The sequence below is a fragment of the Lissotriton vulgaris genome, chromosome 6 (assembly GCF_964263255.1).
Source record: "Lissotriton vulgaris chromosome 6, aLisVul1.2, whole genome shotgun sequence".
NCBI lineage: Eukaryota > Metazoa > Chordata > Amphibia > Caudata > Salamandridae > Lissotriton > Lissotriton vulgaris.
The window spans coordinates 583,288,045-583,311,975 of NC_141694.1; the positions used below are offsets into that span (position 1 = coordinate 583,288,045).

The window sequence follows — 23,931 nt, forward strand, 5'->3', positions numbered from 1 at the left end:
TAGTGTACAGTCCGCAACACATCTTGCTCTAACACTAGGTTTAAGGCACTTCCACACCTACTCTCTCACTGAAAAGGAGTTTTCTGAAAAGTAGCACTGTAGTCTGATCACTCACATCTAATACGAGTGCGAGGCCATCACTAATGTGATCAGAAAACAATTTGGTACGAAACAAACAAATAACCCATCACATTTCTGTGCTTCTACTGTCACGATACTGCATTTTTTGACAGGTGGGTTTGCTTGAGTTCCAGTATAAAGGGTTCCTAGCGTGTGGCAGTTTGGGTCGGACTTTCTACTGGAGCAAGACCAAGTCGCACTTGTATATGACTGGAGGCACAAGGTGTGCAAAAAAAATGCAACTGACAGGAATAATTAACAGTGGCTGAGCTTAATTCATGCATACTACCTATCACTTCAAAAAAGTTTCACCATCTAAATATATATATATATATATATATATATATATATATATATATATATATATATATATATATATATATATATATATATATATATATATATATATATATATATATATATATATATATATATATATATATATATATATTACTGCTCCAGGACACCAAAATGAAGTCACTCTTGGGCGGGTGCTGCACTGGGGCTACATGTAACGGAAATTGTCGCAGAAAACAGGATGCCTAGTCTTATGACCGCAAGTGCAGCGGTATGACTGATATTTTCTTTTCTCTATTATGAGCTTAGCGCACTCAGGACATTACTTTAGCCCACTGGGGCATTAGAGTAAACTTGTTGCTTCGCTAAATTGAATTGACAGTCCACCTTGCTGTTTTTCTGCCTAGCTGACACTCTACAAATGTTGAGTCCAGCTTTTCAATCCGCTCGATGAAGTCTGTAGTGTCTCTTATATACGATTTCACCTCTCACTGAAATATTGTCCTGGAAAAGAAAAATGAAGTCTGTAGTGTCTCTTGTATAGGATTTCACCTCTCACTGAAATCCTATATAAGAGACACTACAGACTTCATCGAGCGGATTGAGAAGCTGGACAGGCAACCTTCATATTGTTTAATCACACTTGACATAACCAGTCTCTATACATGCATTGACCATACTCAGGGCCTATACGCGGTCAATTATTTTCTTAAAAAACGATCATTAAAGCTGGCCATGCATAATGAGATGCTATTGGAACTTATTGAATTTTGTCTTAGGAATAATATTTTTCTTTTCCAGGACAATATTTTCAGACAAGTCTCTGGCACGGCGATGGGTTCCTGCTTCGCCCCCAGCTACGCCAATTTATTCGTGGGCTCGGGGGAGGAGCAGGTAGCCTGCGCCCCGGGGAATGAGAAATGGTCAGATAAAATCGTATCTTGGTATAGATACATAGACGACCTGTTTTTGGTCTGGAATGGTTCCATAGTGGAGGCCAAAAACTATGTGAGATTGCTGAATGATAACAGCTGTAACTTAAGGTTCACTGGCCAGGCAAGTTTGGTGGCAGCTAACTACCTGGATCTCAGGGTGGAGATATGCAATTGGAAAATCAAGACAGCACTCTATAGAAAACCCACTGCGGGAAATAGCACGCTGCATGCGTCCAGTAGTCATCCCTGTAGTCTAGTTAACAGCATCCCCTATAGGGAATTTCTTAGACTTAGACGCAACTGCTCAATGGATTATGACTTTGAGGAGGCAGCCAAAGATAGTACGAACAGATTTCTGGTGAGAGGCTACAAGGCCAATCTCCTTGAAAATGCACTCCATCGGGTCAAACAATTAACCAGGGAGTCATTGTTTAAAAAGAAAGAAAGATCCATTCAGGATGATGGGAGATTTAGGCTTATACCCACGTACTCTCGTGACTCTAATAGGCTCAGATCTTTGATGAAAAAACACTGACATGTCTTAAAGACTGATAATATCATTGGCTCGGATATTCCTTCCGCTCCTCTGATTACTTTTAGGAAAGCTAGGTCGCTTCGAGACCAGCTTGTACACAGTCATTTAGATCCAGTTGTGAGGAAAACAGGGTCGATAAAAGAGGCTAAAGGATACTTCCGCTGTGGAAGGTGCAAAGCTTGCGCCTTCAGCAGCCATATGCTGTCTTATGAGGTCAAGGGATGTAAAGGAGGTAGAAAAATGAACAAACTTATGTCCTGCCATACCAGCCATGCCATATACTGTTTGCGTTGTCCCTGCAGTCTTAACTACATAGGGAGCACTATTAATCCGGTCAAACTAAGAATCCTTGAGCACATGCTAGCAATCGCAAAAACGGATTTCTCCTATCCGGTCGCTCGACACTTTTCGATTAAGCACAAGAGCGATAGAAACCTTCTTCAATATTTTTAATAAGACCATGTACCTGAAAATCTGAGGGGAGGGGATAGAAAACAAAAACTTAGGAGATTGAATTCTCAATATATAGTGGATCTGCAAACGAAGGTTCCTGGAGGCCTTAACAGTGGGGAGGAGATGGCAGTACACCTGGGCTAGAGGAACTACAGTTAGAAGAATGTAAAAATGTATACCATGCAACTTGCTCTCACGTGTAATCTTTCATGGATTTTTTATACACTATTTTTTCATGTTCTTTCATGTTTTTCATAAACTTCGAATAGCTGAATGTACTAAAATACTTAGTCTGCAATATTTCAGGATAAGTTTCTGTATTGTATGAATCAAGTATGTTTCTATTTCTACTATCGGAGAACGGGGTATGGTGGGAGAGAGAGCTAAAATCATTGTGATGAAATTTTAAAATGAGATTGGAGAAGATAAATGTCCTGTTTTTTGACCAGCATACAATCAGTTTTTGATGAAGCTGTTTAAAATCTGGTGGAAGACCAGAACTAAATAATGCATCAATGGATGTAATTGTTTACAGGAGGGATGTAGCAACCCGGCTGGGTTGCCGTAGCCAATCCACGGCAAGATAGTAAACAATGACGATACCGTCTAGTTGTGCATATGTTTGACTGCAGATAGCTAATGAATTGCACTGTTGTTTATAAATGCTCACTTTGATGTAAATATCCTATTTACAAATGGCGCTCACCATTGTGTGACTTGCGCAAGTATCCCTCGTTTGTGTTGACTACCTGTACTTGGTCTTTTAAAAATGGCACCGTGCAGCGCGTTAATGTTTGACACAGAGGAAGGGAACTTTCCCGAAATGCGTCTGTCTTGGAAATGAAAACTTGCTTTTGCTGATATCCCGGGAGTGCTGCTTTTTCTTTTCAGAGGATTTGAAAAGATTGTGGAGCAAAAAAAAAAATATATATATATATATATATATATATATATATATATATATATATATATATATATATATATATATATCTCCAAAGATTCTCCCATCAGGAAAATACGTGAAACGACACACCAGGAGTTGCTGTGCAAGAAGGTTTATTGGCAGCAAAAACAAACAACGCGTTTCACCTCACGGCTTGTTCACGTTTGCTGTGAACTCCAAAACCTAGTCCTTTTACATTGTCAATTAGTTGCCACAATAGTAGGACTACTCGTGTGGTGGAGTGGGCATGTGAAAGCTGGAGTGAGCAAAACAGACATAAAAGGTGGTAACCCAGATTTAAAAGGAAGTACAAGAACTTCAAACGAAAGTGAGAACACTCTCTAGACTTTCGCACATATGGGAAGGTAGAGCGAGGTAGAAGAGAGGTCAAGGAGGTGCAACATCACTTTTTGGAGTTCCCTGATTGAGAAGAAGACAGAGCAACAGAAGAATTTCAAGAGAAATTGATTTTAGAGTCAATAAATCCAAAAGGTCTGGACTCACTTCTTCAGTTTGAAAGGACTCATAAGGTGGCAAGAAGGTCACATCTCTCTTAGGGCACCAGTGCAAGCGATTATAGTAAATATATGCAATTACCAAGACAGGGATTTAATGCAGCAAACGTAAGACCAAATATTCAGAATCTTCCTGGTCTTCACACGAAAATAGCAAAAGCTAAGGTAGTAATTTGAGGCTGTGAATCCAAAGTGAAGGGTCTCTCAGAGGAAGTGAAATATACCACTACTGCATGCAGCCAAACTAAGGGACACACATAATGACATTTCTTACTTCATTCAGACCCAGAGAAGTCCTGGGACTGCCACGAGCTTGGGGACAGGTCTGAGGGAATATCATTGAAGGGACGCTTGTGGAAATGGAAGAAACTTTAAGGGAACAAAAGAGTTGTGAGGAAAACAAGAGGCACTGGACAACACCGAGGTACCCCAGAACAGTAGCAGAGAAAGATGGAACGTTCACCAATTAGAACACTAACCAGAGACCTAATGTGAGCAAAAACTGTGAAAAGAGAGCAAAGGAGAAAGCCGAAAAAGGGCTGAAAAGGACTGGTAATGAGCAAAATATGCATATTAATGAGTTATATACCCTCATACAAAGATGGAAAATGAGCAAGATGCACACTCCAAACAATAGTTAATATGTGTATATGAATAAGGGAATGGCTGCCAGAACCTTCTGGCGTTGGAGTGACAGGAAATCCTTCATGCGGGTGGGGGGTGGCAGGGGCTTCAAGGGAACTTTTACTAAGACTGAAGGCAATGCGTTTGAGGTGTTCCAGAGTATTGAGCAAAGGGTGACCAAAGAATAAGTCAACACAGGAATGGGGCAGGGTACCCATACGGAGAATTGGGTGCAAGAGACTCAGAAATGCACACTACTCCTAGAGTGGAGAGTAGACAATAATATGGAGGGTTAGTGGGTAATCCACATAGATAGCACTAACCACGATACTGACTTGGAAAGTCAATGGGCCAGAGACACAAACATTGTGTGATAAGTAATGCTTAAAGAGAATAGGTTCCAATTTGATTCTCGCAACAGAGGCCACTCAAGCACTTGATGAAGGAGCAATCTGCGCCCAAAAATTCGATTTTTTTCAACGTCACTAACCCCAAATGGCAAGTATCTATGGCTTACCTAAGATCCATAAAAACCAACAGGATCCCCCCTTTGCCCCTCATCATTACCACCATAGGGTCTGTGACAGAACCTCTTTCTATACATGTGGACTCCGTTTTATGTCCAATAGTGCCTCGTATCACATCATATATCCAGGACACTAGAAATATCATTACATCTGTAGAGAATTTGAGGTACAAAGAACATAATCGGATTCTATTAACTCAAGACATAGAGGCACTTTACAGTAACATACCACAGGAAGTGGCCATTGTTACTGTAGATACATTCATACAGAAAAAGCTAAAGGAAGCCTCGAGAATACACATTCTTGATTGTTTAAGTATTGTTTTGACTGAAAACATATTTGAATTTGTGGGGGGACCTTTTTCTTCAGAAGAAAGGAATCAGCATGTAAGCATTCTGTGCAGTAAGCATAGCTAACATCGGTATGGGCCATTGTAGGGATAAGTTTATCTACAATGAACTTGCCCTCATTTTTTGAATCAGTGTTATCATGACCCCGATACACAAATGACATTTTATCTGGGAAGGGTAAGAGGAAACTCTTAAGGAGTTCCTAGAATGGATTAATCTATGCGACCACAATTTTAAGGTTTATGGCTAATAGGAGCCGACAAAAAGTGGAATATTTAGACATACAGATTAAACCTAAGGAAGGCAAACTTGAGGTAGACTTGTTTGTTAAACTTACTGCATGGAATACATTGTTCCATTTCAACAGTTACCACCCTATGAATTAAAAGAAAGGGGCCCCTTTTTTGCAAATCCTCAGACTGAGGTGTAATTGTAGTAATCTCCAAGACTTTGATGAGAAGGAAGTCACCATGCAGGAAACGTTTCTCAGGAGGATTTACCCCCAGGAGACTCATCACATAGTCCTACAAGAGGACAACATTTTACAATGAAGACCATCTCCTCTGGCACGATAAAATAAAAAGCTGCCCAAAGTTGGTATGCGTCACCAGACATTCAGGGGTGAATGAAAAAGTGCGCCAGCTGATTAATTCAAATTGGCATATTCTGAATACAAATGCAAACAGTTTCACCAGGATCCCCAAACCATTGTTTGCCCACCACCAAAATAAAAATATGATGGGCAAGCTAGTTAGATAACGGCTTAAAAACAGTACACTTTTGTGCAAAAAACTATAGATGGAAGAAATTCCATTAAAGGCAATTTCAAATGCGGCTAATGTATGGCCTGTGACAGCGCCATAGACATAGACACTTTCATACATAACAGATATACGATACTCCTACATACGATGACAAATTGCAAAACACAAAATGTAATATACTTATTGATATGTCCTTGTGGTCAGGGCTATGTTGATGAAACAGGTCAAAGTTTTCACACATGACTAACTGAACATAGACCAGCCATCAAAACATGAAAATGATGGCATCTACGTTCACCCCCTTTTCTGAATCATTTTTGTCCACCATAAGCGTGGAAGGGTATACTCAGTTGTGAGTCCCTAGCTCATTGCACTATCAGGATTCAAGCAAGCCGGGCCGAAGACGGCTGAAATGCCAGAAACCGGTCCCCAGTAGCTTGTTTCCTTCCCAGTATAAGAATTGGCTTGGTAGTTTGGTCTGCCCTGTTCCCATGATACACTGGGCCAGGGTCAGACTAATTTGCATATAGCCAAGTTCTGAGCTGGGATGGTGCAGTGAGCTAAAAAACGGTGATGGATAAAGCCCTGATCTTTGGACTGGGTAAGAGTGGTCTGCTTAATTCAGACAGTCTGTTCATCACCACCCCCTTTTCTGAATCATTTTTGTCCACCATAAGCGTGGAAGGGTATACTCAGATGTGAGTCCCTAGCTCATTGCACCATCAGGATTCAAGCAAGCCGGGCCGAAGACGGCTGAAATGCCAGAAACCGGTCCCCGGTAGCTTGTTTCCTTCCCAGTATAAGAATTGGCTTGGTAGTTTGGTCTGCCCTGTTCCCATGATGCACTGGGCCAGGGTCAGACTAATTTGCATATAGCCAAGTTCTGAGCTGGGATGGTGCAGTGAGCTAAAAAACGGTGATGTATAAAGCCCTGATCTTTGGACTGGGTAAGAGTGGTCTGCTTAATTCAGACACTCTGTTCATCACCACCCCCTTTTCTGAATCATTTTTGTCCACCATAAGCGTGGAAGGGTATACTCAGATGTGAGTCCCTAGCTCATTGCACCATCAGGATTCAAGCAAGCCGGGCCGAAGACGGCTGAAATGCCAGAAACCGGCCCCCGGTAGCTTGTTTCCTTCCCAGTATAAGAATTGGCTTGGTAGTTTGGTCTGCCCTGTTCCCATGATGCACTGGGCCAGGGTCAGACTAATTTGCATATAGCCAAGTTCTGAGCTGGGATGGTGCAGTGAGCTAAAAAACGGTGATGGATAAAGCCCTGATCTTTGGACTGGGTAAGAGTGGTCTGCTTAATTCAGACACTCTGTTCATCACCACCCCCTTTTCTGAGGCATCTACGTTCAAGCATTTTTGTGAGAAGGAACATCAACCTGAAAGTATGAAAAGGCTCATTTAGAAAAATATTTACAGAAGGAGGGAAAGATGTATCTAAAGTTAACAAAGTGAGGGAGGGTTTTTGGGATTTTTTCACTTCAAACTGAGCCCTGAAGGTTAAATAATGAGATCCCATGGGAGAATGATATTCATTATGGCTAGCGGCTCCCGTTTGCATTAGAGGTTTCTTCTTTTGCCCCTTAATTCTACTTTATTTGAAAGTTCAAAGCTTTCTCCACTTAGATCTCCTTTGACAAATATGGCTGTCATGTTGTTCCACCCTGATAGTAGTCCCCAAGTGTCTAGATTATTTTGCACTAGACTGTCTCCCCGTTCTCCAGGCTAGGAGGCTGCAGATCTCCCGGTTTATTATTATTTACGTTTTCTCCCGCTTTTGAAGACAGTGCTGGAGTTTGTCACGGTTTTCACCTTTTCAAAGATGGCCACCATGATGATAATATCTTTAGGAGTACAGCTAAGCAGCACTTGTACATCTATGGAGCTTATTGGCACATTGTTCCGGGTATTTCAGTGGGCTGGCCCATGGAGCCATGTCTGACAAAGCTGATCTCGGGGGCCCTGTATACAGCTTGCACACGAGGTAAGGAGCGTTTCCACGAGGTGAAGTGTTATAGGTGCAGCCTCTTTGGCTAAGCAAGTCTTAAGATGACTGTCTGCCCTTAGTAGTAATGGATTTAGACATGTGTATTCCTTGCCATTCATTTTTGGATATTGGTAATTGACCCACTCGATACGAGTGGAAGAAAAGGTTGTGCGCTGCTTGCCCTTTACACATTTATTATAGACACTTAGTTAGAGTAAGTATACATAGGCATATATCAGTGAACATTGGGAGATTGCAATTGCAGCGTGGATAAGTTTCAAGTTATGATTTTTTGTTCCTCACTTTGTGTTGGCCATTACAGAGTTGGTTAGCGAGTTTTTGGACCTGCCCCTGTAGTTTAATTATTACTGCACAGCATTAGGATTCCAGCGCAAGGGGCAGGATACTTGGAGGCTCCCCATATCTTGGCCGCACTAAATACTTACCCCTAGTCCACCGCCGGCTTAGGACTTTCTAGGACTGCCATAGCTCTGTGATGTGTATATGTTTTTACTAGATTGTTTGGAGATACCTATATGGAGGAGTTCATCCATCTAAAACTCGTCCCTTCTGCGTTTGAATTTAGAAAATTATGAGTGCTAAGCGTGGCATTAGCAATTCAGGTAGCGTCCATGGATTTTTTCTACGTCTTATAATTAGATTTCCTTCTTGTGCTTACCACTAAACACTACCCGCTTATTCTAGTGATCTAAGTCCACTGAACCATTAAGTCAGAATTTTGGGGAATTATTCTGGTTACAAATTTTGGGCACTTTCAGCAACAGATTAGCGGGTTGGATTTTATTCCCCATTAGTATGTATTACTTAACACCGGCTACCAACACTTGGTATGTGGGATCCTCACATAAATTGGCACTCAAGTCCCATTTTTTGTCTTTTAAGCACTTATTCTAGTGTCAGTTTATTTTTTGCTCTCCAGATGGTATTAGATGTATATGGTCATCATGACCAAGATCTTTTAATCTGAAACTTTTATCTGTTTATTTTGGTAGAGGAAACTCTGAGGCTGATCTGGGCCTTTGTATTGTGCATAAGTAATTAAATGTATATATTATTCCTTTGCGGTTCAGTGAGACCCTGTATTTATCCTTGCAGGTATCTGGACGTTTTGTGGGGTGTTACTTGTGGCATTCCTGAGAAAGTAGTGTAGTCGAAAGCAGAGTTGATGATTATTTATTAAGCCACAACAAGAAATAAAGAAAATAATAAAAAAAATAATTTGGAATAACTTAGAATATAATAACTGAATGGATAACAACTGAATGCCACACAAGAATATACGAGATATGATGATCCAATTAACAGCCTATGTATGCAACGCAAGATGTTACAAAACAGTTGTAATATTGTGATCTGCCATTCATGTCTATAGTAAGATTTGTGTAAAACAAGACCCATAAAGATTGACTAAAATCTGTTTATTATGAAGATATTTGTGTGATATTAGAGAGTGGTGTGACATGATTGAATGTGATCTGTTTGTGTATGAATGTGAGGATATGGTTTGTCCTGTTTTAACACTTTTTGCATTATTCTAGACACTTGCCTGTTCATGACATATGGCTTGGAGGACAACTTAGGGAATATTTTCCCTATTGTTGGTAAATAAATTGTGAAAAACATGAACTGATTGAATAAAGCTTTCTAGAACCTCAACACACTAGTCATGAGCCTTAGCACACTTATTCCACTCGTGGATGTATGGCACTACATTGAGAGGTTAGCGGGGGTTCTTCTTTGGCATATTATATTGTGTTCCCTGCCCCACTGACCTATTTATTGCAGGGGGTCCCTCATTTTTGAATTATGCAGGGAAACTAGAAGACAAGGACTCAATGTTACTTAGGGTCTACGGAAGAGCCATCAGGAAGTAAAATCTGGGAATGAGGTTTGGGGGTGGGCTTGGGGGGCTATGTTCTGAATCTACGAATCCACGAGTGGAAGGATAGGAAGGAATCACAGCTCGAGCCTCAAATAAAGGGGCGGGGAGGGTATAGCAAAGTTCACTCCCAATGAGGGATGTTTTTTCAGACATAGTAGCCTTGTGAGTGCAGAACCAACTGCTATTAGCATATCTGTGGGGTTGGGAGATAATACGGACAATAGAGCTCCCATAATCTAGAGGCCAACTCGTGTGTGGTATCCATCCTTGGCCAAGGAGCTAGGGAGTCATCCCAGGGTCCCTCCCCCAGGGTAGTCCAGAAACCACCCCAGTCTTCAGCAATCTGGTATTTACGGAGACCTTTCACCTCTTCCCTATGCAGGGCTTTACTTTCTGGTTGGGCCAAATGCTACTCCACAGTACGCCCGGACGTGGGCAAAGGAAGTTTTGCCGCTTTCCATTGCATAGTGATTGCCCTTTTGGCCAGGAGGATACCTAAATCGAGGTTATTTTCAGGTCATTTGAATAAGCCTAGAGAACATGCCTCCCAAGTCATCAATAAAGGCATGCCTGTGCAAGTTGCAAAAGCACAAAGAATATCCTTCCAAAAGCTAGACAGGAGTGGGCAGCTGCACAACATACAGTCCAGATTCGCAGGAGTAAATGAACAGCATGGATAGGAGGCCGAAGCACCCAGGAAAATTTGAATTAATCATAGCAGAGGAGAGATAGTCTATGACTTTTTTTTAATGTAATCAGTTTAAGCCATGCATTCAGTGTAGCAGAATGAGGATACTCAAGTACTCTATTCCACACCTGTTCATGGAATGCCCGATTTCAGCCTGCCAAGTGTCCCTTAAATGCTGAAGGGCGGTAGCCCGTTGGGACCATTACGCCTAGTATAGCCAACTGACACATCATTTACCTGTGCCCATTGTGTTTAGGGTGTGCGTAGGGCAATTACTTTGGAATCCTGAGTCCAGAACTGGCAACTTGGACCTAAGTGAATGTGTTATCAACTCCACAAGTAACCCTTGTGCATGGCCTTCAAAAAATCTGTGCAACACTCAAGACACATGAGATATCTGAATCAAAAGCTTGGACTAATATAATTTGAGATTCACGTGAGAGAAATTTTGTAACATAGTCTTTTGAGAGAAGAGCCCATGCGATATGGCTCATACGCTAAATATCTTTTTGGAACACGTTTTTCTATGTACAGCTTCTTTTCCAATTACAAAAGTTTGATTCTAACCTGAGTTGTACATTCGAGTTGCTGTTTGTTCCCTATAGGATTGGATTTGGACTTGGAGACACTAGCAGAAACAATTCAAAAGCATCCTACAATCTCCGGTATGGAACATTTTCTCAAGTGTTTTTATGTGCAGATAATTTCTTCTTAACTATGGCTATCCCCAGAGGTCCATTTAAGAAATGTTTTAAAAAATTAGGGAGTATTCTTGATATGATATAAAATCTTGATAAACCAATCAAGCACTTATTCAATTACAAAAAGTTAAATGTAACTTACCCTGTAAGCATGTAGTGCTATAGATCCACATGCTGAGCATACTCCTGCCATCTAGTGTTAGACTCAGATGTGTGCAAGTTATTTATCTTTTGAGAATTCTTCTGGAGTCATAAGGTAGTATGACTCCACCTCATGCTTGCATTGTGCATGGTCATTGGCTCAATTGTTAAGATAATTTTTCCCGCTCAATGGGCGAGGATGAGACTGGAGCAGAGCAACACCGGAAGGAGAGAGAAATAAAGGTGACCATGGAAGAGAAAAACAAAGTAATGGTAACTGCAACAGCCAGAGATGTCCGGGGAGGAGGGTGGGCGCATGTGAATCTACAGCACTACATGCCACAAACAGATGGTTACAAGGTAAGTAACATCTTCCGTTCGAGGCATGTGTGGCTGTAGATAATTATGCTGTGTATAGACTGCAAAGCAGTACTTCTCTAAGCACTGGCTAGCCTGGGAATGTTGCAGAAGACTGAGAAAGGGTACATAGTCCAGCCTAACCAACATTTGCTTTTTGGGAGACTTATACATGCACAAAGTAGTACTTAGTGAGCATTTATGGTGTAGACCTTAATGGAGGTTCTTCCAAAGTTAAGACCTGGAGCTCGCTAACACGTCTTAGTGATGTGATAGCGAATAGGAAAGCTACTTTACAAGAAATACATTTTAAGGGACCTGACAGGAAGGGCTTGAATAGGGGAGCCATAAGTCTCAGGAGGACAACATTAAGATTCCACACTAGGGCCAGAGGCACCCGAGGAGGAATTACTCTTCTGAGCCGCTACATAAAAACTTTAATGACAAGAATCCTAAAGAGCTATACATGTTGATTTTTTGGCGATATGCAATCACAGTGGCCAGGGGGGCGTGGCTAAGCACGCAATGGCGGAGGACGTGTTCGGGTAGAGCTCTGTGAAAAGCTCCCCTTCCCCGAGCCAGTTATCCGACATATTTGCATCAGAGCCGCCGGAAATTGCGGGCGGACACCCGCGGAGACCATCCTGGCAGCCAGGCCGACTTTTGTCCTGAGGCTCCGTCGGGCCGGACCCCGGCCTGTCCCACGGCCCTCCTGCGGACCTTGTGGCCACCTGATCGGCGGAGCGGTCACGAGAGACCGAGGTCTGTGCCGAGCGTCAAGGCCCCGGCCCACACTCCTGGAAGGCCGCCAGCGGACTGCCGCCGCACCAGCAACGACCGGCCTCACTGCCGCTGCCCCTGCCCCGGCCACCAACCCACGGCAGCCCAGCCTGGGAACACGACTTGCCCGGTGAGAAGGGGGAGAGGCGGGAGACCCCCTGGGACGCAGCCCGACACCAGGCGCTGCCCGGAGAGCTGCAGACTCACGGGCGGACACGAAGGGCCCAGGGAGGAGGGGCCACACACTGCACACCGCCGCGCCGGGCCCGCGCTCCCCGGGGTCCACCGGCAACCCGCTACCGCAAGGAAGGCGGCGATGACCCACCACCCGGCACTCGCGCCGCAAGACCGGTGGAGCTGCCACCGAGACGCATGAGAAGGCTGTAGAGCGCCAGCCGGGAGTCACAGGCAAAGGTGCAGACACAGAGAGACTGGGGCGGGAAACCACACGCAGCTCGCCGCCACGGACACCGGTCAGGCCCGCAACTGATAGCCGGTGGCACGGCGGACGTCGTCCCCCCCCCCCCCCCCCGCAGTGAAGACGTGCGCACAGGCATTTGCGAACTCCCCCCCCCCCCCCGCACAGGCACACGTGCAGGGAGGTAGGAGGGCCAGGAGGGAACGACCTACCTAGCGCGAGACACCTGGACCACTGGAGCGCCCGCTACCACGGAGGGGCGAAGTCCCGGCGGACCCCGCGAAAGCGCCGGCCGCGGAGGAATCAGGACCAGTGAACCCCCAACCTGGGCCGGGGGTGGTCCCCCAGAACGGCGGGGACGGTAAACCTGCTGGTCGTTCACCACCGCACATGTCAGGAGGAGTGCGGACCCGCACCGGGACTGGCGGGGCCCAGCAGAAGGGGAAGACGAACAAGCAGCTCGACAAAATGGCAGCTGAGCAACTGGCCACGAGACTTGACAGCGTGCTGGCGGCAGTCGAACGAATGGAGCAATCGCTCCAGCAGACCAGGACCTCCCTGGAGTCCAAGATAGACGGCGTGGCAGTGGACCTGACCCTCCTGAGAGACGATCACAGGAAGCTGTCCGACCGAACGAAAGCCCTGGAGGGCACAGTGAAAGAGATCGAGCCCAAACTCACCCAAACGGACAAGCACGTGCAGGATCTCCTGAACAGGGTAGAGTTTCTGGAAGACAGGGCCGAGGATGCGGAAGGGAGGGCGAGACGCAACAACATCAGGCTCGTGGGTGTCCCGGAAAAATGGGAAGGGAACCACCCTGCGCAACATGTGGAAGACTGGCTACGGACCCTGTTGCCAGAAGGCACGCTCTCGCCCCACTTTGTAGTAGAACGAGCGCACCGAGTACCGACCAGGCCCTACACGACCGGCACCAACCCAAGGCCACTACTCTTCAGGATACTGAACTACAGGGACCGGGACGCAGTGCTGCGGGAAGCAAGGAAAATGGGCGAAATCCGCATAGACAATGCGGTGATCATGTTTTTTCCCGACTACACCATCCAGGTGCAACGCCAGAGACATGACTTCCTGGAAGTCAAGAGGAGGCTGCGCACCGCAGGCCTCAAATACTCACTGCTCTTCCCCGCGAAGCTGAGAGTGGTGGCGGGGGACAACACGTACTTTTTCGGGACCCCCGGGGAGGTCAGCGAGTGGCTGGACGGAGGCACGGACACGGCGCCCAAGACCCATCGGGGGGGCGAGACAAGACCCAGGCGACGCGGCCCACGACACCGCCGGAGGCACGGAACACAACAGTCCCAACGGGCAGAGGGAGGATCACGACACTCTCCCCCGTTGGATCTAATGCTCCAGGAACAGAGGGACGCTCTACGGAAAGTTTCCCAGCTCAGCAACCCACCCTCCCAGGAATCACACCCCGAGGACGAGCAGCAGACAGCGCCCAGCGACGACGACGAAGCCATATACGGGATCCCGAACTCACAGATTTCTGTGGACCTGCCGGTGGTCACGCCGCAAACCTCGGACCTGATTCACTAGCCCCACCGGAGCAGTCTGGAACAAGGCCGCCCAGGGGAGGGGGATGCGGCGACGACCGGCGAGACGCTGAAGCACAGCTGGCGCCGGGTGCAACTGGGAATGCACTCCTCCACCCCACTTGCCTGCCGAATGGACAGCGGACCACAGACACAGTGAGTACTGCCTCAGCGGCGTTGAAGGCTGATGAGATTGATGATGGTGGGGTTGCCCCCTTGACCCGTGCTCATCCTTGGCCGGCTGCAGGTGTGGCCTAGGGGGGAGAGGCGCCTTCCCTGACTGGGGCCGAGGGCTCGCACGGACCTACGGCCCTCCCCCCCAAGAGAGACCGAGGCCCACACAGACGGGGCTCCTTGGGACCAGAGATACGTCATGTACCGGTCCGCAGCCGGTGGCCAGCAAATGGCCTGCACCCTGAGGCTCGGGGATGGAGCCGCAACTCCATTAACTGACTTAACTTCCTCTTAGCCTCAACCGTGCTTATGCGCACTGCCCCTTAGACTGAAACTGTTGTCCCTCTCAATTGAGATTATGGACGGTGGCCCGTTTCGCCACGGTCCCCTTGGTATTTCAGTGGGTTTTGCCCACAGTTGGTTAACGTTGATTATTGTTTTTCCCCCACCTAATGTCTTCCTGATTTATGCAAAGTGTACTACGAGGGGTGGAGATGGGCATGCTGAGGAGGGCAAGGGGAGGGCCTCTAGTGGGACGGCTGTTTGTCCGAGGGAGGGGGAGGAGAACGCACCGCTAGTATGACTTCGATTAAGATATGCACCTGGAACATCAGGGGAATGCACACACCTGCGCGCAGATACCAGATATATTCCTACTTGAAAAGGCAACATATACAAATCGCACTCCTGCAGGAGACACACCTATGTGGGGCGGAGGTGGCTGCACTGCGGCGCAGATGGAGGGGTCAGTTGTACGCCACGGAATACTCCTCGTTTGCCAGAGGGGCACTACTGTGGGTTAGGCCAGGCACCCCCTTCACAATGTCTGAGGTGCTCATTGACCAGGGGGGGAGATATGTACTGGTGAAGGGCCGGATGGACGGACAGCCAGTAGTCCTGGCGTCCGTTTACTCTCCAAACACAGACCAGGGAAGCTTCCTGACACACCTATCGGAAAAACTGGCGCCCTGGCACGGAGTCCCCTGGGTGCTGGGAGGTGATTACAATACAGTGCTAGATCCTGCGCTTGACCGCTCGACCCCGCCCAGGCCAGATGCCACTTCTTTGGGGGTTGCGCAGGCGTTCGCACGATGGGCGACACAGTGGGACCTCAGGGATGCATGGCGCGCACACAACCCGGACACCAGGGTATACTCATATTACTCGGGGGCACACACGCTACATGTCCGCCTGGACAGATTCATGGTGACAACGGAGATGCTACCGCACATTACTGAGTCACAATACCTAGGCCGGACACATTCAGACCACAACCCACACACGCTGACAATAGCATGGGAACGCCCACATCCACCCATACCCTCGTGGCGGCTACAACCCGCCCTACTGCTCGACGCACCCTTCAGGGACGCCCTACAGGCCCGGGTAGCGCAGTACTTCGCCGAAAACTCGGGCACGGCGTCCTCCCCAAGTGTGGAGTGGGACGCCTTCAAAGTGGTGATACGGGGGCATTGCTTAGGCACACAAGGGAGCATCCAGAAAAAGTTGGAGGCGGACCTAAGCAAGGTGGAGGCGGACCTGCTCCGCTGGGAGCGGGAGGCAGTGCTAGGAGCGAGTGACCGGCTACGGGAGGCCCGTGAGGAACACGCTGCGCTACTAGAGAGACTGAAACACGTCAACTTCGCGGCCCACTCAGCGCGGGTGCACCAACATGGCGACAAACCGGGGAGGCTGCTGGCTTGGCTGGTCAAACAGGAATCCCGCACGGAACCAGTGTCCGCCATTCGGACGACTGGAGGGGAGATTGTACACACACAAAGCAAGATCCACCAGGCGTTTGTGGGGCACTACCGGGCCCTGTACAAGTCACAGCTGAGGGTCTCAACGGCCACCATAGAGGGCTTCCTTGCTGACATCCAACTGCCTTCTCTGACGAACGCGCAGCAGGAGGACTTAGGGGGCCCATTCACCCAGGAGGAATTGCGAGAAGCCATCTTCGCAATGTCCAACGGCAAGTCCCCCGGCCCCGACGGCCTGCCCGCCGAGTTTTTCAAGGCCTGCTCGGACACACTGGTCCCGGAGATGCTCAAGCTCTACGCACACGCGATTGAGGACTCGGCGCTCCCGGACTCTCTCAATGAGGCAAACCTGGTTTCGCTGCTGAAGCCAGACAGAGACGGCACATGTATGGGGTCCTATAGGCCCCTGGCCATGCTGAACACGGACTACAAAGTGTTCACCTCCCTGCTGGCCCGCCGCCTGACCCTGGAGGTCCCGGCACTGGTGCATGCAGACCAAAACGGGTTCATGCCGGCGAGGAGCACTTCCCGTAACCTGCGGCGTCTCTTTCGGGTCCAGGAAGCGGCCACACTACATTGGCCGAGGTCGGGGTGTCTAGTATTAGACCTGGAGAAGGCCTTCGACTCGGTGGAGTGGCCGTACTTGGGAGCGGTGCTCAACAAGCTCGGTGTCGGGGATGCCTTCATGGATATGGTCGGACTGCTATACCAACGTCCGAACGTCCGTGTGAGGACGGGCAAGCTACTGTCGGAGACGGTGCGGGTGCGCAGGGGTACCAGACAAGGCTGCCCCCTGTCGCCCCTTCTCTTCTCCCTGGCGATCGAACCCCTGGCGGCCCTTCTGAGGGACAAGGGAGCGGAATGGGGGATCCCGCTGGCGGACGGAGTGCACACGGTCTCGCTCTACGCGGACGACCTGCTACTCTATGTGCGAGACCTCACGGCGGTGCCGGCAACACTGTCGGACATATTCCGGGCGTTTGAAGGGGTATCGGGCCTCAGAGTCAATTGGACTAAGTCCGGAGTATACGCCTTCAGCCCGGACCTGGAGGAATGTGAAGTGCACCTTGGTGGCGCCCAGCTCACCTGGTACCCGACCACGTTCAAGTACCTCGGGCTCCACATTTATAGAGACCCGCAGAATATACTGGAAGGCAACCTGGTACGCGCCGTGTCCTCGTTGAGGGCCCAGATGAACTTCTGGAGGACCCTGCCGTTGAATGTACCCAGCCGGATCGCTCTGTCTAAAATGATCGCGCTACCAAGACTACTCTATCACTTTGCGAACGTCCCGCTCTATGTCCCCACAAGGATCTTCCGCGAACTGGAGGTGATGCTCCGAGGCCTGATCTGGAACACGGGGCGCCCACGAGTGGCCCTGGCGAAGTTGTACTCCCCGACGGCGGAAGGGGGGCTGGCGGTCCCCAACATGGAGCTATACTACCTGGCAGCACAGCTGCAGTGGGTCACGTACTGGCTTAGCGATTCACACCTCGACGACACCGCCAATGCGGACCACCAGTGGACACACCCGCAGGTGTGCGCCCTGTTTCACCCACTGACCAAAGGGCCTCGCCCCCTGCCCTTGCACGTGGCCGTAGCCCGCAAGTGTTTCCTTCGCTGCCTGAAGTTGACAAAAGACGTCAAACCGTATGCCCCCGCCCTTCCCCTGCTGGGTACCCCCCGGAGGAATGGGATGGTGTCACCGCGTAGCATGGAGCCCTGGATGGCTGCCGGAGTGGAGACAATGGGGGACCTCTACGCGGAGGGGGGCCTGCTTCCTTTTGCGGAACTATCGGTGAGCACTGGCCTGCCAGCGGGGCAATTCCTGCTCCACGCGTCGGTGGTGAGGGCGTACACGGAGTCCTGGGGGGACATCCAGGAGGAACCACAACTTCATTACTTGATCCAGTACCTACATGTTATGGGCAGGGGATCACAAATTACACACTGGCTGGCACAGGCGCTCCTCATGCACACTCAGAGGTCCACACAACCGATCAGGGACAAGTGGGCGACCCATCGTGGGAGGGGGTGGACTGACAAAGAATGGAAACTGGTCCTAGCCAGCCCTGTGAACATCCCACGTAACTCCCGCTTCCGCACCATTCAACTGTACATACTACATCAGGCATATCTGTCACCAGATAGAATAAATAAGTATTTCGCGACAGACACCACAGCCTGTCCCAGGTGCGACCTGCTGGATGCCGACATCCTACACATGCTCTGGAGCTGCCCGACTCTGTCCACATACTGGGGGGAGGTGACATCGCTCCTGACGCACAGCACAGGCCCGGGGCTACCCAACACGTGGGAGGCATGCGTTCTCGGGCTATACAAGAGAACTAAACAAATTAAAACAATAGCCCGGTTCTGGGACCTAGGCCTCATCACAGCCAAGCGCCTACTCACCAAGCACTGGAAAAGTAGAGAACCACCAACCCCCACACACTGGTACACATCCTTTCTCAACTGGGCCAGAGCAGAGGGCACGGCGCTGCGAAGTGAAGAGATAGCGGGTTTGAGGCAGTTCCCGATCGCACAAGTATGGAATGATATCCTGGTGTCCCTGCGGGAGGAAGGCGTGGCCAGGGGGCTCACGCAGAGACAGCTGAGAAGGATAGGCGCCCCACGAGCGGCGACACCCTAGACAGGAACATGCGCCGCGTTGGGCCCCCCCCCCACCTCCATGTAGGCAGCACTGATTCCCCCCGACACACAAGCCACGACCAACGATCAGCCGCACACACACGAGGACCCTCCACCACACAACAGCCCGAACCCGGATCTTAGCAACTTTGCCCTGACCCAACCCCCACGAGTACACTTCCCCCCCCCTCCTGTCCGACCTCCCCCACGTAACCCCAAGTCAAAGATGTCGCACTCCTGTGCTTGCCAGATGCGTGAACACATACCGTCACACAGCGGCGGTTACGCGCCACTGACTGGACACTCGGCAAGGAACGCAGGAATGGGTGCCACCCACCGAACATGCAACAGGGGCGACACTTGCGTCTGCCACGCACACCGTGCACTGAACCGACGAACGGGGGGATACCACCGCCCACGGACCCTGTCCCACACCAGCTTCACGGCTATTCACACACGCGGGCCACAGACCCCACATTTCACTGCTGCGCCGCCGGCGCATGTCCAACATGTTGATGGGACGTTGGTGCCGTGCGCACGGACGCTGTGTGGCGCGGCACTGGCAACACAGACACGCTGGGACATACTGATATGATCACCCCTGTTTATGTTGAAAAGTTACTGGTTGAATTATAGTAAAATGTAAAATGAGACGTCAATTATGGAACAGATTGTGTGCGAAATGTGCAACGTATATATAATCCACCAGTGAAGAAGCACGCCGAAAAAAGAAGGAGAAGATGCATAATGCCTTCCTCTGTAACCCTATGCCTGTACAATTCACGGACTTCTTGCAGCCGGCCCGCAGGGTTGTAGGCTCTGCTATTTGTACTGCACTTTCCCTTTTACAATAATAAACGTCTTCAAAAAAAAAAAAAAAAAAAAAAAAAATGCAATCACAGTGGCCAGGTGTAGCCGAATAAAGTGACGGCTAGACATGTTTGGAGGTGCAGTTGGTAGCTAACAATGTTCTGAACTGTGCCTGCCAGGATATCAATGTGGTTTGGGAGGCAGTAGCAGACAAACCTTTTCAATTCAATTAAAAAAGTCTTTATTTTGATACATGATCGTGAAAGACATTTACATTTAAAACAAATATCACATAACATTCCATTCTCATTGTAATATAAAAATACCTCATATATACACCATAAATACTCCATCATAAAATACAATTGATTAATCTAAAACACAATAAAAGTACCAAAATCCCAGGCCTTAATACTGTAAGAACCAGAATTTGCTATAAAAACAGTATAAGAATATAGTTTTTTTTAGAGACCTAGTATTTCTACTGACAATTATGATTGACTCAACCTATAGGCACGGGTCATCCACATTCCATGTAAGAATTTGGCAACCGCAATTACAGATGATTCCTTACGATCTGTTTTTAATATCCTTAATGCTTCAGTGCCAGAATTGATCCCCATCATCATACAGATAGGCTACAACCATGTACGCCTCAATTTAATATATGAACCGGACAAACAAGTAGGATGTGAGCTATTGATTCTGACAGAGACGGGCAAAATGGGCATTCCTTACAAGTACCCGAACCCCATTTACCAGTGAATGAATTAATGGGGAGGGTACCCACCTTAAATTGGTGGTACCATTTCCTATCGCTGGGTACCGTAATGAGATCCCAATTCCCTTCATAGGCAGGAACGTGTTTGGTCTCCAAGAAGTCTCTTGACAAAGAGGGCCTAGTTAAGAGCGTAAAACGTTTCATGGTGACCAAATTCCAATACATCTCCTTCAGATCCTTTCGAGATGGGAACACATTATCAGCAGGATTTTGCCACAAAGAGTTAACGCCCATATCGTTATAAATGGCCCTTACCTGCCTTAACCATGATATTTTACCCCCACTGGCATCTCTAATCTCAAGTAAAGCTTGTGCGTACTGGACAAGCTCGGGAGTGACCCAGGGCCTCCTCCAGTAGGCTACAGGTCTATAACGTGCCACATCCTCAAGAAACTGGCATCCCAAATCATAATAGAAAGGTAATAATGGAGTAGATTGTGGAAGACCAATTATACCCCTCATAAATTTATTTTGAGAAATGGTTAAAGCAGCTAAATTACTAAAGCCCCATAATTCGGCCCCATACAGGATCGAAGCTGTGATTTTTGAATTATAGATTTTTAACACTGGGGCAATCGGCTTCATGTGGGAAAGGCGCTGTTCTTTTAACAAGGCACCAGATAGTTGTGAGTGTTTAAGTACCCGCTGGTCAATATGCGAGTTCCAATTTAATTTACAACCCAGCTTGATACCCAGGTATGTAAAAACTTCAGTCTGCTCAAGTATGGCATCGTTCATGGTGACGCTCCCTCTTACTGTCTTTTGTCTATGTAGCACCAAGAATTTGGTCTTATCCACATTGATTTTAAGACCATAATCCCAGCAGAACACTTCAAATCGCTCAATCGCCATTTGCAGACCTGGTTGCGTTTTGGAAATTAACAGAGTATCATCTGCAAACATTAACAGAGGGATCTTCCTTCCATCGAGAATAGGGGCATCAGTAGGATGATCTAAAAAGTATGGGGTCACCTTATTAATATACAGGGAAAGGAATATGCTACTTACCAGTATGCATCTGTTCTTGGCATAGAGGGCTGCAGAGTGGTACATTATGAATAGATCGCCATCTGGTGTTGGGCTCGGATGATTGCACTTTGTTTTTCTCTTGGAGAGTCTTTTGTATCTTGGTGACTCCTCCCTTGGTTGGTAGTGCGCATGGGCATCGGCTCCATCCTTAGATTGTTTTGCCATAGTAGGGTTAGATGGAGTAGTATAGTAGAATACAGATAAGAATGCCCATGTAAGTGTATCTAAATAAGATAATGTTGGAACAGACACAGGTTTCCGGGGAGGCTGGGAGGGCATGTTCCACTCTGCAGCCCTCTATGCCAAGAACAGATGCATACTGGTAAGTAGCATATTCCGTTCGAGGCATATGGGCTGCAGATGGTACATTATGAATAGACTATACAGCAGTTCTCTCCCTAGCGGTGGTCGCCCGTGTCTGTTGCAACTGTCTGAAACAAGGTTTTTAATACTGCTTGTCCCACTCTAGCTTGTTGTGTTGTGTGCACATCTACACAATAGTGTTTTGTGAAGGTGTGCGGTGTAACCCAGGTAGCTGCTTTGCATATGTCATCTAGTGGAATGTTTCCCAAAAATGCCATAGATGCTCCTAGTTTACGTGTAGAGTGAGCTCTAGGAGGAACAGTTAATGTTCTCTTTGCCTTTAAGTAGCATATTTGAATGCATTTTAAAATCCATCTGGCAATGCCCGCTTTGGAGATGGGATTGCCTTTATGTGTAGGAGAAAACGCAACAAATAGCTCTTTTGTCTTTCTGAAAGTTTGTGTTCTTTCTATATAGTACAATATGGCCCTTCTAACATCCAATGTATGTAGGGCTCTTTCTGCTACTGTTTGTGGTTTTGGAAAGAAAACCGGTAATTCCACTGACTGATTGATGTGGAATGCTGAAATTACCTTAGGTAAGAATTTTGGGTTTGTTCTAAGAACCACTTTATTTTGGTGTAACTGCATAAATGGTTCTTGAATCGTAAAAGCCTGCAGTTCACTTACTCTTCTAAGTGACGTGATAGCTATGAGGAAGGCCACCTTCCATGTGAGGAATTGTATTTCACACCTATGCATAGGTTCAAAGGGTGGCCCCATTAGTCTGGTAAGTACTATGTTGAGATTCCAGACTGGGGAAGGTGGTCTTCTTGGTGGAATGACTCTTTTGAGTCCTTCCATGAAAGCTTTAATTGCTGGTACTTTAAACAGTGAAAGATGTTGCCTGTTTTGTAGGTACGCCGCTATGGCTGCGAGATGAACTCTGATAGAGGTATATGCTAAGTTACATTGCTGCAAGTGTAGTAAATAGCAAATGATTTGTTTAGTGGATGCGTCCAGAGGGTTGATGTGCTTACTGTTACAGTGTATCGCAAACCTCTTCCATTTTGCTGCATAGCATGCTCTGGTGGTAGGACGTCTTGCTTGTTTAATGATTTCCATGCATTCTGGTGGTAAATCTAAATATCCAAACTCTATGACCTCAGGAGCCAGATCGCTAGGTTCAGTTGTTTGGGATCTGGGTGCATTATTTCTCCATGGTTCTGTGTAAGATGCATGGGTAATAATTTTAGCTTTTGATGTGGTACTTGTGAGAGTTGTAGCAGCGTGGTGAACCACGGCTGTCTTGCCCACGTGGGTGCCACTAGTATCATTGTCATTGAGTGTTGCTGCAGTTTCCGAACCAGTAACGGAATTAGTGGTAGAGGAGGGAACGCGTAAGCAAATTTGTTGGACCAATTTATCCATAGTGCATTGCCCTGGGACCGTTGGTGTGGGTACCTGGATGCGAAGTTTTTGCATTTTGCGTTCTGATGATTGGCAAACAGATCTATCTCTGGTTGCCCCCATTTTTGGAAGAATGGCTGCAGTATTTGGTTGTGCAGCTCCCATTCGTGTACTTGTTCTGACTGTCTGCTTAGAATGTCTGCTATCTGATTTTGAACTCCTGGTAGGTGTTCCGCTAACAGGTAGATCTTTTGAGGAATGGCCCATCTCCATATGTCCTGTACTAGTTTGGATAGTTGGAGAGAGTGTGCCCCCCCCTGTTTTTGAATATAATACATTGCAGTCATGTTGTCTGTTCTGATCAGGACTGCTTTGCCTGTTATTTGCATTTGGAAAGCTTTTAGTGCTA

The 23,931-nt window shown here is 47.6% G+C and overlaps 1 protein-coding gene across 12 annotated transcripts in view; it reads right to left on the reverse strand.

The window, feature by feature from the left end:
- SNX14 (sorting nexin 14) overlaps positions 1-23,931 on the reverse strand; it is a 1,106,650-nt gene that overhangs the window by 390,290 nt on the left and 692,429 nt on the right. The gene's annotated exons all lie outside the window — the stretch shown is intronic.